The sequence below is a fragment of the Rhamphochromis longiceps genome, linkage group LG9 (assembly GCF_057381845.1).
Source record: "Rhamphochromis longiceps isolate RC_006_pf linkage group LG9, R_longiceps_female_GT1.1, whole genome shotgun sequence".
In the NCBI taxonomy this organism is placed as follows: domain Eukaryota; kingdom Metazoa; phylum Chordata; class Actinopteri; order Cichliformes; family Cichlidae; genus Rhamphochromis; species Rhamphochromis longiceps.
Window position 1 is genome coordinate 10,974,030 of NC_140565.1, and position 12,151 is coordinate 10,986,180.

At 39.6% G+C, this 12,151-nt stretch overlaps 1 pseudogene; it reads right to left on the reverse strand.

The window, feature by feature from the left end:
- Nucleotides 1–4,255: 4,255 nt before the first annotated feature.
- Nucleotides 4,256–12,151, reverse strand: part of LOC146661729 (polypeptide N-acetylgalactosaminyltransferase 17-like) — a 29,656-nt pseudogene continuing 21,760 nt past the window's right edge.

The window sequence follows — 12,151 nt, forward strand, 5'->3', positions numbered from 1 at the left end:
TAGTAGCATGGTGGTTGGATCCCACATTTGTTTCTTATGTAACATTGTAAATAGCTGCTAAGACAGCATATCTATTGGACAAGCACATATTATACATACTTTGCACGTGCAATATTTAAACATGTAGGCTAGAGAATGACTTTCAGTTGTATTATTTATTAGACGAATACTAATTATCACTGTAAATATGAAAATCTGTACAAAACATCAAAGCATTAAGAATACTTGCAATAAAAAGAAATTTTCTAAATGGTGCTGTTTGTCTTATTATGCAGTAGACTTGAGATCTCAGTAGTTATTAGTTCAAGATCAGGACACAGTGTTTAAGGGATTGTACATTTCAAAATATAATTTACTTTGAAGCGATCTGATCCTATGCCATGACATTTAAAACATTAACATAATGCTCACTTAAATTGAAAAAAAATCTCTCACTTTGTGATTTTTAAAAAAGCAAATAGAATGCATTTATCAAACACTTTTAGTTGATGTTTGTTATGGAGTAGTGGCAGAAATCTTTAGCCATTCCTCGTTGCCTCAGGAGCAATGATTTTATTGAACATGTGCAAACATAAATGGAAATATACGTAAAATAGAGTTTATAACAATATAACAAGCTTGAAAGTCAATATTTGGCATTGTAACTGTTATTCTTCAGTTCTAGTTTTCTTGTCATTTCCACAGGAACAGTTTTCCAGGCTTCTTGAAGGATATTCAGAGCACGTCTTTGGGTGTTGTCCGCCTTTTGTTCCGTTCTCGTGTCACAATGATCCCACACTGCTTCAGTAATATTGAGGTCTGGGCTCTGGGGAGGCCAAGCCATGACTGATGCTGTTCTATTGTATGTTTTTCTATCCAGGTATGCTTTTACTGTACTGACAGTATTTTGGGGATCATTGCTATCCTGAAAAATGATGCATTTGCCAATCACATGCTTTCCCAATGGCATTACATTGTGGATTAAAATCCATTGTTACTTTTCTATATTCAAGATTCCATCAATCAAGAGTTTCCCATCCTTAAGAATAGCTTCTTCTTCTTCTAACAATTTCTGACAAGGGTTCAGCAAACGGTAGATGAATCAGCTGAAGGGCTAGATGCACCTTTCAGGTCCTGTGTTGGGTCTTAACTCGATTTTCCCCTCTTATTTCTTAAGGACATGACTTTCAGATATTGTTAATTTGCTGTAGAGGGTGTGTGTGGTTGAAAGGCAAGGCCTGAAGAGGAAATGAGGGTTAGGTGAGAGGAATGGTGGAAACATTGGGGTAAAACTTGGATTCACTTATTATTAATTATTAAACACTTATTATTAATGGAGCAGTAACACTGAGAAAAAAATCATCAAACTTTTACTCCTACTGACAAAATTAATCAAAAGCATTTTTAATTATGAACATTAAAAGTACTATTGAATGGGAAAAATCACATCTATCTGGATTTCTTTGCTTGTTGATTTCCAAACTAATATAAGTATTTTTCTGTACCTTTGCACTGATTTAACTGCTTTAACTGAATTTATCCTGCCAATGCTTTTTTGCATGTGCCCTTTGCTGCTAGAAATCAGATCATCTTTTTCATATAAATCTATGTACAAAAAAATACATAGATAGCTTTTAAAGCTGGAATCGGTCTTTGACTTTGCCTTTATTCTTCATTGCTGTATTACCTTTCCTCCTTCTGACCTTACTCTTTATGGCCACTTTTAGCATAAATATAGCATCTGGTTTAGCAAACCTTATAAAGGGAAAATCGATCTGAGGAATGGGAACAAAGCAAAAGTCATCATGAACGTGTCAGTTGAGGCTGTTAATCAGTGGGATACTGCAGGTCACCCTGCTTAAAAGCTGTCCCAATCCCTCTTTACGTGAAGCCTTTGCTTTTATTATATACTTCATATAACATATCATATTTATTTCTAACCACCATGACACCACAAGAGGGAAGCATTAGGCACTGAGATGGTGAAACTGCAACTGATAAAAATGCAGTTCATACATATAATGCAGCAAGCTAATCGATCTGTTGAAATTCACAAACACTTCTGCAGAGTAGATACATTCATTTCATTTTGTAGAATAAAAATATAATTTCCTGCCTTGTTTAGTATCACTATAATAGAAGGACACCGGCGCTAACAGTAAAAGTAAAAGTAAAAGCTATTGATACCAATTATTTTTATACTATATCCTCACTTCACAGTGAGAACCAAAATCTGTTTCTTCTTTCTTTTGTACTAAACATGTTCTCACACTCTGGAGCCATTTTGGTGCAAAGTCAGCAAATTTTATAATTTATAAATTTTTCAATTTTATATTTTATATTCCCCTTGCCATAAGAGCTGGGTAACACCCAAATTTCTCATCTGTGCAGTATTAAAGGTTTATCCTATTCTATTCTAAAACTTTAAAACTGTTTTTATTCTAGTATATAACTTTTATGATCACTGAAATTAAAGTTAATATAGATATAGCTTAAAAATAATTGGACAAATAAGTGCCTGGAGATGTTACCAAAATGGCTCCAGAGTGTGAGAACATGTTTAGTACAAAAGAAAGAAGAAACAGATTTTGATTCTCACTGTGAAGTGAGGATATAGTATAAAAATAATTGGTATCAATAGCTTTTACTCAACAATGAACACATAAGGTGAAGTAAACGTAAATCACAGTCTGATAAAAACCCTTTAATAAAGCACATTCAGTACATGTTCTGAAGCTATTACTCTGGCTCTGTTTGGGGTCATTGTCACGCTACAGAATGAACTTAAGCGATCTGATTATTTTGCATGATAAAAGATCTAATTGTAGTTCTAGTCTCTAGTTTTGACATGCTCTCTGCAAAAAAACCCCCAAAACAACAAAAACTAAAACAGCGGGATGCTTCACCATGCTTCGCTGCCAACATCTGTGCCTAAAGAGTTGTGCACAGTATTGTGTGTTGTATCATCTGTTACCCTTGCTGCAGTGGGTTTTATGAAATTGTCACATTTTCATACAGTGTTGCTGTTCTGTCAAGTAATTACATCTGTATCTCTGCTGCTTTTTTCCCGAGGCAGAGCAGAGAGCAGGCTGGGGTGACAGCTGCAGTGACACTACCCTCCAATCACAGAAAACATACAGCGCCACATGGTGCATATTAGAGCAAAATCATATTTGACAACTGTGAGTTCTCTGCTCTGACATTAAACCATAACCTCTTTCATTAAGTGCTCACAGGGAGCTGCAGGACACTGCTGGTCAGAACAATGCAAACTATGATACAATAATGTCAATGAATTACATTCATTTTCTAGATTTTTTGTCATCCTTTAAAAATAGCTCCATTTTTTTACATGCTAAAATCTACAAATTATACAAATTTCCATCCCCATAAATACAACCTTATCTAAGTAACGCAGTGAGTTTATTTGATCAGTTTGTCCTTGTTAGCATTTACTGCTGGCTTACATTTAGCAGGACTTTAACCAACATATGGTAATCCTATTTCACGCCAGAGAACGATGAGCAGTCTCTTCGTTAAGAGTCTGATCAGCATTCAGTGTTATGTTAGCATGCAGGCTCTGTCCCTCAGAGCCGCCTCACTCCTCTCTCCCCCTCTCTGCTAGAAACAGGCCCTTGTGCTCCCAGCAGTCTCCTCCTGTTTTATTTACATCTTAAGCATTTAAGCTGATGCTTCATCCAGAGCAGTTTAGCGAGAGTAAGCAGTAGGAGGTCAGTGTCTGATTCAAGGACACTATTTACAGGACATATGGTTGCTTCAGGATTGAACCCATAACTTGTCATTTATAGAACAGTCCCTTTAATGTTCGGCCACCTGGCTGCTTTATTTGTGGCTGGGTAATATTGTGTAGAAGCGCTTTTATAAAAAATGTGATGAAAGTACTCTTAAGTCGAGTTGGTGTAAGTTACAGCAGATGCCATGCAGCTGGAAGCTGAGGGTGAAATCTCTTTTGAAGTAGTCTATTTTGGGGGATGATTTTGAGGACTAATCTCACAGCATGCCGAAAATATTTTGACCACAACCATGAAAATGGATGGAGCAGTTAAAAGGAGAGCAGGCCAGCATGGTAGCTCATCTTTGCTGTCTCTACCTTATTTATAGTCCAGAAAAGCAAAATAAAGCATGAGTTTAGCAGCAAAAAATTACAAACAAGCTTGAAAATAAAATTAAACTGAAAAAAATAAGCATACTAATTAAAGTATGACAAATTTAAAGACTGCAGATGTATCCTAAAACACAGTAACAAAGCACAACCCAGGAAACCAGTTGTTTATTGGAAGACAATCTTGGGAGCAAAAATCCAGCTGATCACACTTATGCAATTTAATATATGACATCATATACATCTCAGTACGTTAATAATTTCAGCCTTTAAGGCCTCCTGCATTTCCACTATTGGTACTTTTGTGCATTCCTGATTCAATCCTCCTCTCTCGTTCATGTTCCAACCCTTTGTCCAAAAAAGTGCTTCCTATGTTTGACTAGGTTTTCAGTAGTTATGGCACACAGCAGTTAACCAAATAAATTAACTTAGCGCAAAGAAACTTTGTACCCAACTGCTTACAGTACTTCATGCTACGAGATATATTGCATCTGATGCTACAGAATGCTTGGTGGAAAAATAGCAATAAAAGTCAGAATCCATAAAACATAGAAGTGAGATTTAGCCCAGAGTCCTTGTTGGGGTGATTTGAAAAAAAAAGTACACCAAGTAATATTTTTAGCATATTTTTCTTCAAATTATAAATATTTACAAGGATTTGAATTTTCTGAAAAACATAAGAATCACTTTTCAGGCATTTTTGCTAAACTGTGTAAAATTTTCTCCTGTCACGAGTAGCCATTCCTTAATTTCTAAGTACCATAGACCAGCGGTCCCCAACCCCCGAGCCATGCACTGGTACCGGTCCGTGAGTCGTTTGGTACCGGGCCGCGAGTGTTGAGGTTCAGGTGTGCAATTTATGGTTTACCGGGGGTTTTTTTCTTCGTTTTATCGTTCATATTTATTGTTTTTATCGTTACCTCAGTTCCCCTGTGTCTTTTCCCGTGTGTTATGAACACATTTTAGTTATTTAGGGCCGGTCCGTGGCACAAAATGAATGAAATATTGCAGAAAGACTGATGGAAGATGGAAACTTTTTTTCCCCTTCACATAAGAAAGAACACGCTTTTGGTCGATTAAATGTCTACTAAAACTTAAACACTGTAAAGAAGTGGCACACAGGAATTATGGCAACATCACATTGAAAGTTTGTAAAATTCATATAGAGAAATGGTCCTCATGCTAAACTTTCACCACGTTGAATGTCCATGTTTTTAAAAAAAAACTAACAAAAACAAAAAAACATCAATTGTTTCCAAACCACCTCATCACTCGTCTCCTTAAAGCCATCTATTTTTGAGTCTTATTTCAAAAGCTAAGGAGCCCCCGCATCATTGATTGTCCACTGGCCAAGGTAACGTCAGGTGACAGCTCTTGGAAATAGCCTTTGTAATTGGTCCCAATGAAACTGGCCAGGCGATCACTGCTTCATAGTGTTCTTGATGGTCCACCTCTGCCCCGAGCAGGGCTGCAGGACCAGCAGGTGGCCGGAGTAAACATTAGCCGGCACCACCTCCAGACAGCGTCCAGTAGCCCGATTTATGATCGATTCGTTCTGCAAGGCAGAAGGAGATACAATACTTTGGTTTTAACAGATTTCACAGATGGTCTGTGAACAATGCGTGATGGTGACAGAACAGTATGTAACCAGACCGGGCCTTATGTGAACTGTTGCAACCTCTTTCTTAAACAAATGGCACTAACTTTTTACCTTACATCTATATAAAATAAGTAAGGTCTCCCTATTTCCCTAAGACTTCTACGTCTGCAGGACTCTTCACTGCTTGTCCTGCTGTGTGACAAAGAATCGATGTGGCAGAAGGTCTGCAGCATCACTGTTCAAGCTCTCCTCTTCCCGTGCTACAGGCTGTAACTCTTTAGTTTTTAAAGGTTACCCAAACAGAACTAAAAGACCAACAGAAAATTGACTTACAAAAGGTTTTTCACATTAAAAGAAAAAGAGAATCAATGCCAAAGTAAAAGGTATATTGAGTCGCTTGTTACCCTTTAAGCAGTCTGGGTTTAGTTGTCTTAAGAGGACCCCTTATTTTCTAGCATAAATATAATTTTACAACAGTTATTGTTCATATTAATCATAGCCAAAGTCTCAATTTATGTGCAAATAATCCCCGTTAACCAGACTGCTTTGATTTCAGTAATAGCAGAGATGATATCCTAATATAGTCATCACAAACAGACAGATCTATCTGTGAAGTCCTACTGGCCCCGGTGTTAAAACCTTCTGTTTGTGAGGGTTTTAACACAAAGAAAGGTGGCTTCAACGGAGGTATTCGGAATATAAAGGCGGTTCTGTCAGATAAAGCATGAACTACGGGGCTGCAGCAATGCTGAGTATGAGAGAAATGAAGATTCATGCAAAGCTACTCTCATATTAGAGTCCAAGAGAAAAAAGAATGGACCCAGACATGAGCTCAATAGGTCCCTTTTAAAATCTGACATATAGATACTTTTCCTCTCAACTCTATGCCAGTAAATTTTAGTTTCTCTTATAAACACTCAGTTATATCATTGAAAAAGAGATTTCTTTACACTTCTGACCTGAGAGAAATGCCATGTCTTCTGTTTCACGTTGGTCACCTTTTCACAATTGAGGAGCTGAGGAAAGTTGCTCATCTGATCGTACACCACACAACGAGTGTCCTCACCAGTGCTGCCTAGGGGTCCCAGAAACAGCTGACCTTCTTTAGTGTAGCGTCCTAACTAAGAGGAAAACAGATACGTCACACATACAGTAAACGGAAAGTTACTGAACTGGCTGAGTGAATACTCTTCTCTTTATTAGCTAACGATGAAATAAGTATGTGATGATGTACAAGTTGAAGGTAACCTGGCAGGAATTTTCCTTGATTATGCAAGCTGTTGGGTTTTTTTTTTGCTGCTTTGAACAAGAGGATGGTGTTGTTCCCAATACTGCTGAGAGGCAAAACATGTCTTTGTTCTTCACTGAGTGCTAAACACAAAGATTTTCCTGTACATCACTGCTAATCACAGTGTTGTTTCAGCAGAGTTCTAACCCACATATAGCCCTAACATTTTATATACACCAAATTCTGCAGTTTTCTCAACTTGACAGAAAGAAAAAGCAGAAGTGAGTCAGATTCTTCCCGCTCTGTTTTCTAACCTTTGTGTCTTTCACTTCAGCTTTTTCGTTCAGATTAATAGTAATTTCCACTTTAGCAGTGCAGATAAAACAGTTCCTTTGGTTGCATCTAGCTCTGAGGCTTTGAGTGTGCTGACGATAAAGACTGATTGGGAAATTGTTTATATCGCATTCTGTTCCTAACAAAGCATGAATAGTGGTTGCAATGCCTTGCAAAAGATATAAAGATAAAGCTTTCCATCAACCACCCAGTCAGCCCAGTTTGGGTCTTTTTGCAGAGTAACTGCATCCTGTTTGCAGTACATCATACAAAAGTTAGGTGATTTAACAGCGTTTGGACTCAAAATCTTAAAAAATCCCACTTGTGGTCCCTAGATGTCACTGCTTCTTCTTAAGAACAGAGTATTTATTAAAATGTTTTTCTAGTATCTTTGACCACTACAAGTTACATTCATCTTTTCACAGATATTCATATCGCACTTTATTTTATGCACTTATGTGCTTTATCTGTTTTGCATACACACCTACAGCCAGTCACCATTTAACCTAACGTGCATGTCATCGGACTGTGGGAGGAAGCCGGACTACCTGGAGAGAACCCACGCTAAGACACCATGGGGTCGCTTTTATCTCCGTGGAAGTGCAAGTGTGAAAAACTGGTGGTCTAATAAAAACTGAAGACTTTTTGTTCCATCAAAAGGATAACTTTAAAAAATGCAACTGAAGCATGTCTTGTGAAGAAAGTGTGATGCGGCTGTTAGATTTGTATTGTTGATTGTCATTTATGCTTAGAAATATTTACTTATATATGCTTAGAGTTTTGTAATTAATTGTAGATTGGTAGAGGTTTTGATCCTTGATAGTCTGCAAACTGTGTGTGTATTAGACAGCACTTTGGGAGCATGAGAGGTCATACCGTGTTTTATTGTTTTATGGTAGGATTAACGTAGTTGCGTCTGTTCTAGTCTAGTCTTTGTTTAGATGAACTGCAGGACTTCCTCACCGTGTTATCTAGGATGAACCATCTAGGGTGAGGGGGAGGCTACCCTCTTCCTGACCAAGGATGTTTGACCCTTTGATCAGCAGTCCACACACACACACACACACACACAGACACACACACACACACACACACACACACACACACACACACACACACACACACACACACACACACGCACGCAGTAAGGATGGGCGGACATGTCTCAGCCTCCACCACTCTCAGCACTGGAGCCCCCCAGGGGTGTGTTCTGAGCCCCCTGCTGTACTCTTTGTACACATATGACTGTGTGGCCACTACCAGCTCCACCACCATCATCAAGTTTGCTGACGACACCGTCGTGGTGGGCCTGATCTCTGATAACAACGAGACGGCCTACCTGAAGGAGATTAGGAATCTGGAGAACTGGTGCCAGAGGAACAACCTCCTTCTAAACGTCAGTAAGACAAAGGAGCTGATAGTGGACTTCAGCACTAAGCAGGAGAGGAACTACCAGACCCCCGTCATCAACGAGTGCCCAGTGGAGAGAGTGGACAGCTTCAAATACCTCGGAGTTCACATCACGCAGGACCTGTCATGGTCCTGTCACATCAACACCGTGGTGAAAAAGGCCCGTCAGCGTCTCTACCACCTCAGACGCTTGAGAGACTTCCAACTGCCCTCCAAAGTGCTCAGGAACTTTTACTCGTGCACCATAGAGAGCATCCTGGCGGGAAACATCTTAACCTGGTTCGGGAACAGCACCATGCAGGACAGACGAGCTCTACAGAGGGTTGTGCGGTCAGCTGAGCGCACCATCCGCTCCGAGCTCCCTGACCTGCACTCAATCTACAGCAGGCGGTGCTGGACCAAGGCCAGGAAGATCGTGAAGGACCTCAGCCATCCCAACAACAGACTGTTCTCTCTGTTGAGGTCAGGAAAGCGATTCCGCTCCCTGAAGACCAACACAGAGAGACTGAGGAGGAGCTTCTTCCCGCAGGCGATACGGTCTCTCAATCACACCACCACACAGTACTGACCCACACATACAGTTCTTACACACACACTGGACTTTCTGGACTTTGTTTTTGCACAACACTGGTCACTATATTCTTCATTTCCGGTTAATACTTGTACAGCTGCTGTTATTGTGTATATATTTATTTATATTTAGATTTCTTCATACATTCTTATATAGTTCTATACTGTGTATTGGTGTATTTTGTTGTACAGTTATTTTATTTTCAACTTTAATTTATATATTTTATCTTATTCTTCCCAGTTAAATTTACCCTTCATTCTAATTTGTGTTGTACAGTTATTTCATTTTTAACCTTAATTTATATTTTATTCCTTCCTAGTTAAATTTACCCCTTTTTAATTTTTCATATTTATTTCCTACCTTATTCATAGCCTTTCCTTTTTTGTTTTCTTTAGGTCACGAGCAGTTGTCCAAGCATTTCACTACATATCGTACTGTGTATGACTGTGTATGTGACAAATAAAATTTGAATTTGAATTTATTACTCTTTGTGTGTATGTAGACGTCATATGTTAACGAACTTATGCATATTCATGTAACCTCAATAAAAGGACAGTGGTACGGGAGGACGGACGAAAGCAACTGGGGCCAAGCGAAGGAACGGCGATTGTCCGGTTCTCTCCCGTGCACGAGTAACATGAAGCTTGCCTACTTCGTGTCTTGCTTTGCAGTGTAATTATATTGCCTTTAACGTTCCAGCGGATGGGTTCAAGCTACAAACCTATCAGCGGCACTCATTTTTCCAGAATTGAATTGAAATTTTAGCTCCTTTAGCATTTTACCACTGAAGCCTTGACTTTCTGCCTAAAGCACCTGTTTACCACTGTGAGCTAAAAAGAGAGGCCCTTAGGGCTGAAGGGATGAAGAGCTGACACTGGCTGACTCAGGGCTTCAACACAAAAAGTGCAAGACACAATTTTATTCTGACAGCAGAACTCGCTCCTTGGAGGATTTCAGCTGAGCCTGTGATTGAGACACAGCTGCAAATCACATCACCGGAGAAGCTCACTGTATGTTTTCATGAGAAAGCAAAGCAACTGGAAAAAGATGGAGTATACTCTTTAGTATGGTGGTGAGGAAGAGTGTTGTACCTGAGGACCCCACCCATGGCATGGGTGCAGGGTGGCTGTGTGGTTCTCCTTCACACCCTGATCCATACACAGGTGGCTTGCTTTAGAATTGCGGACCTTAAATACACAAAAAAAAAGAGTCAGACTTAATTCATAAAATATGAATATTCCCCAAAATAATTACCGATTAAAAATGTATAAAGGCTAAAAACAAGGATGTGTCAGTGTGGATCAGACAAAGTTCTAAATCTCATTTATTTTCTATTAACAGCTGAGAAGATGTGGATGTACATGCTGTCTGAGTCCCTGCTTTCTTGTTATATTTTGGTCTGTGGAGGAGATACAAGTTTCTTAGGACTTTGTGTAAGTATCATTTATTTAATTTCAGTGGTTTAATTTGTACATCAGATCTTACATCTACAAACTTACTTTTTCCTGTGTCTTTGTCCTTCATGGCTCACCTCACCGTAGAACAGCGTATCGTTGTACCTCCTCATCTCTGGGTAAACGTTGTCTAGGTACCAGTGAAAGCTCTTACATTGCAGACTCTTCCTCAGTGCAACCCTCTGTGATATGTCTCCGTAATCAATACCGTGGTTCTGCAAGAGCAAAGGAAGTTATTATGCCTAAAGTCTCTACATAAATTGTGGAACCAAAAGAAAAACTGTTTGGCTCTGAACATGGACATCTGATAGTCACAAACAGACAAGCATGACTGACAGCATCCTCTCTAAGAGAGGTCTTGGTGCAGAAAAATGCCGTTCTCACCTCCATGGGGATGTTCCAGGCCAGGTAGACATTGGACTTGTACTCATCCATCCAGACCTCTGCCACACGCAGGGCATTAAGGCGTGTGTGGAAAGCTATGTTACTGTGGTAAGGTTTCTTCATTCGTGCAATATGAGCCACTCTGGAGCAAGGCAGCACCTCCATACTGCCTCCACACAGCCACACCTGTGGGTAGTAGGAGTATGAATTAAAGCTCACAATAATATACTGCTGGCTGCTGGGCAGCAGGAAATATAAATAGGCAGATGCACAGTCGCCGCGATGTCCTGATTTATAAAGTCAATTACAGCTAACAGCTGGAGCATAGAGCACCTGGAAGGACGTGTTTTCTTTGTGCTGGAACTAATGAAAGCTAAATCTGTACATTTAGAAGTCCTTCTCGGTTTTTCTTCTTGTTTTCTGTTATATAAAAAATATCTAATTGTTGCTTTTATTCATTTTTTTCTAGCCAACCTTAAGGGGCATCAAGAGGAGCTGAGGTTTTCGGCACTTCAGCACTGGGTTAACTTTTAAGCTCCAACTGTGAGTATACATACATAAATGCATGTTTTTTTACTTATATTGTTTGCTGTGACAACGTATCATCCAGAGCACTCTCCCAGTCAGCGAATACACCATGATGATTCCAGGCATGTCATTAAAGATCAACAAGAAGAGACGGTCAGAAGCACAAGTCATGCTTGAAGATGTGGCCAAAACATCTTCTACAGTTCACCATGCTATTTCCCAGCTTTGATGTAGGACAGCGGGCCAGAACAATAAGACATGAATGCTAGCATAGCCCCAAGAGCTACACAACAACAGAATAAAAAAAGAAGCATAAAAGCAAGCAGTTTACACAATCATAAAAGCATAAGACAACAAGTGAGTTTTGAGTTGGGACTTAAAGAGAGAGATGGAAGAGATATTTCTTAAATCAGGAGGTAGGGAATTCCAGAGTCGTGGAGCAGAGCAGCTGAAAGCCCTGCTCCCCATGGTGGCAAGACGGGGGGAAGGGACGGAGAGAGAAAGGGAAGAAGAAGATCTAAGACATCGAGATGGGGCAGTG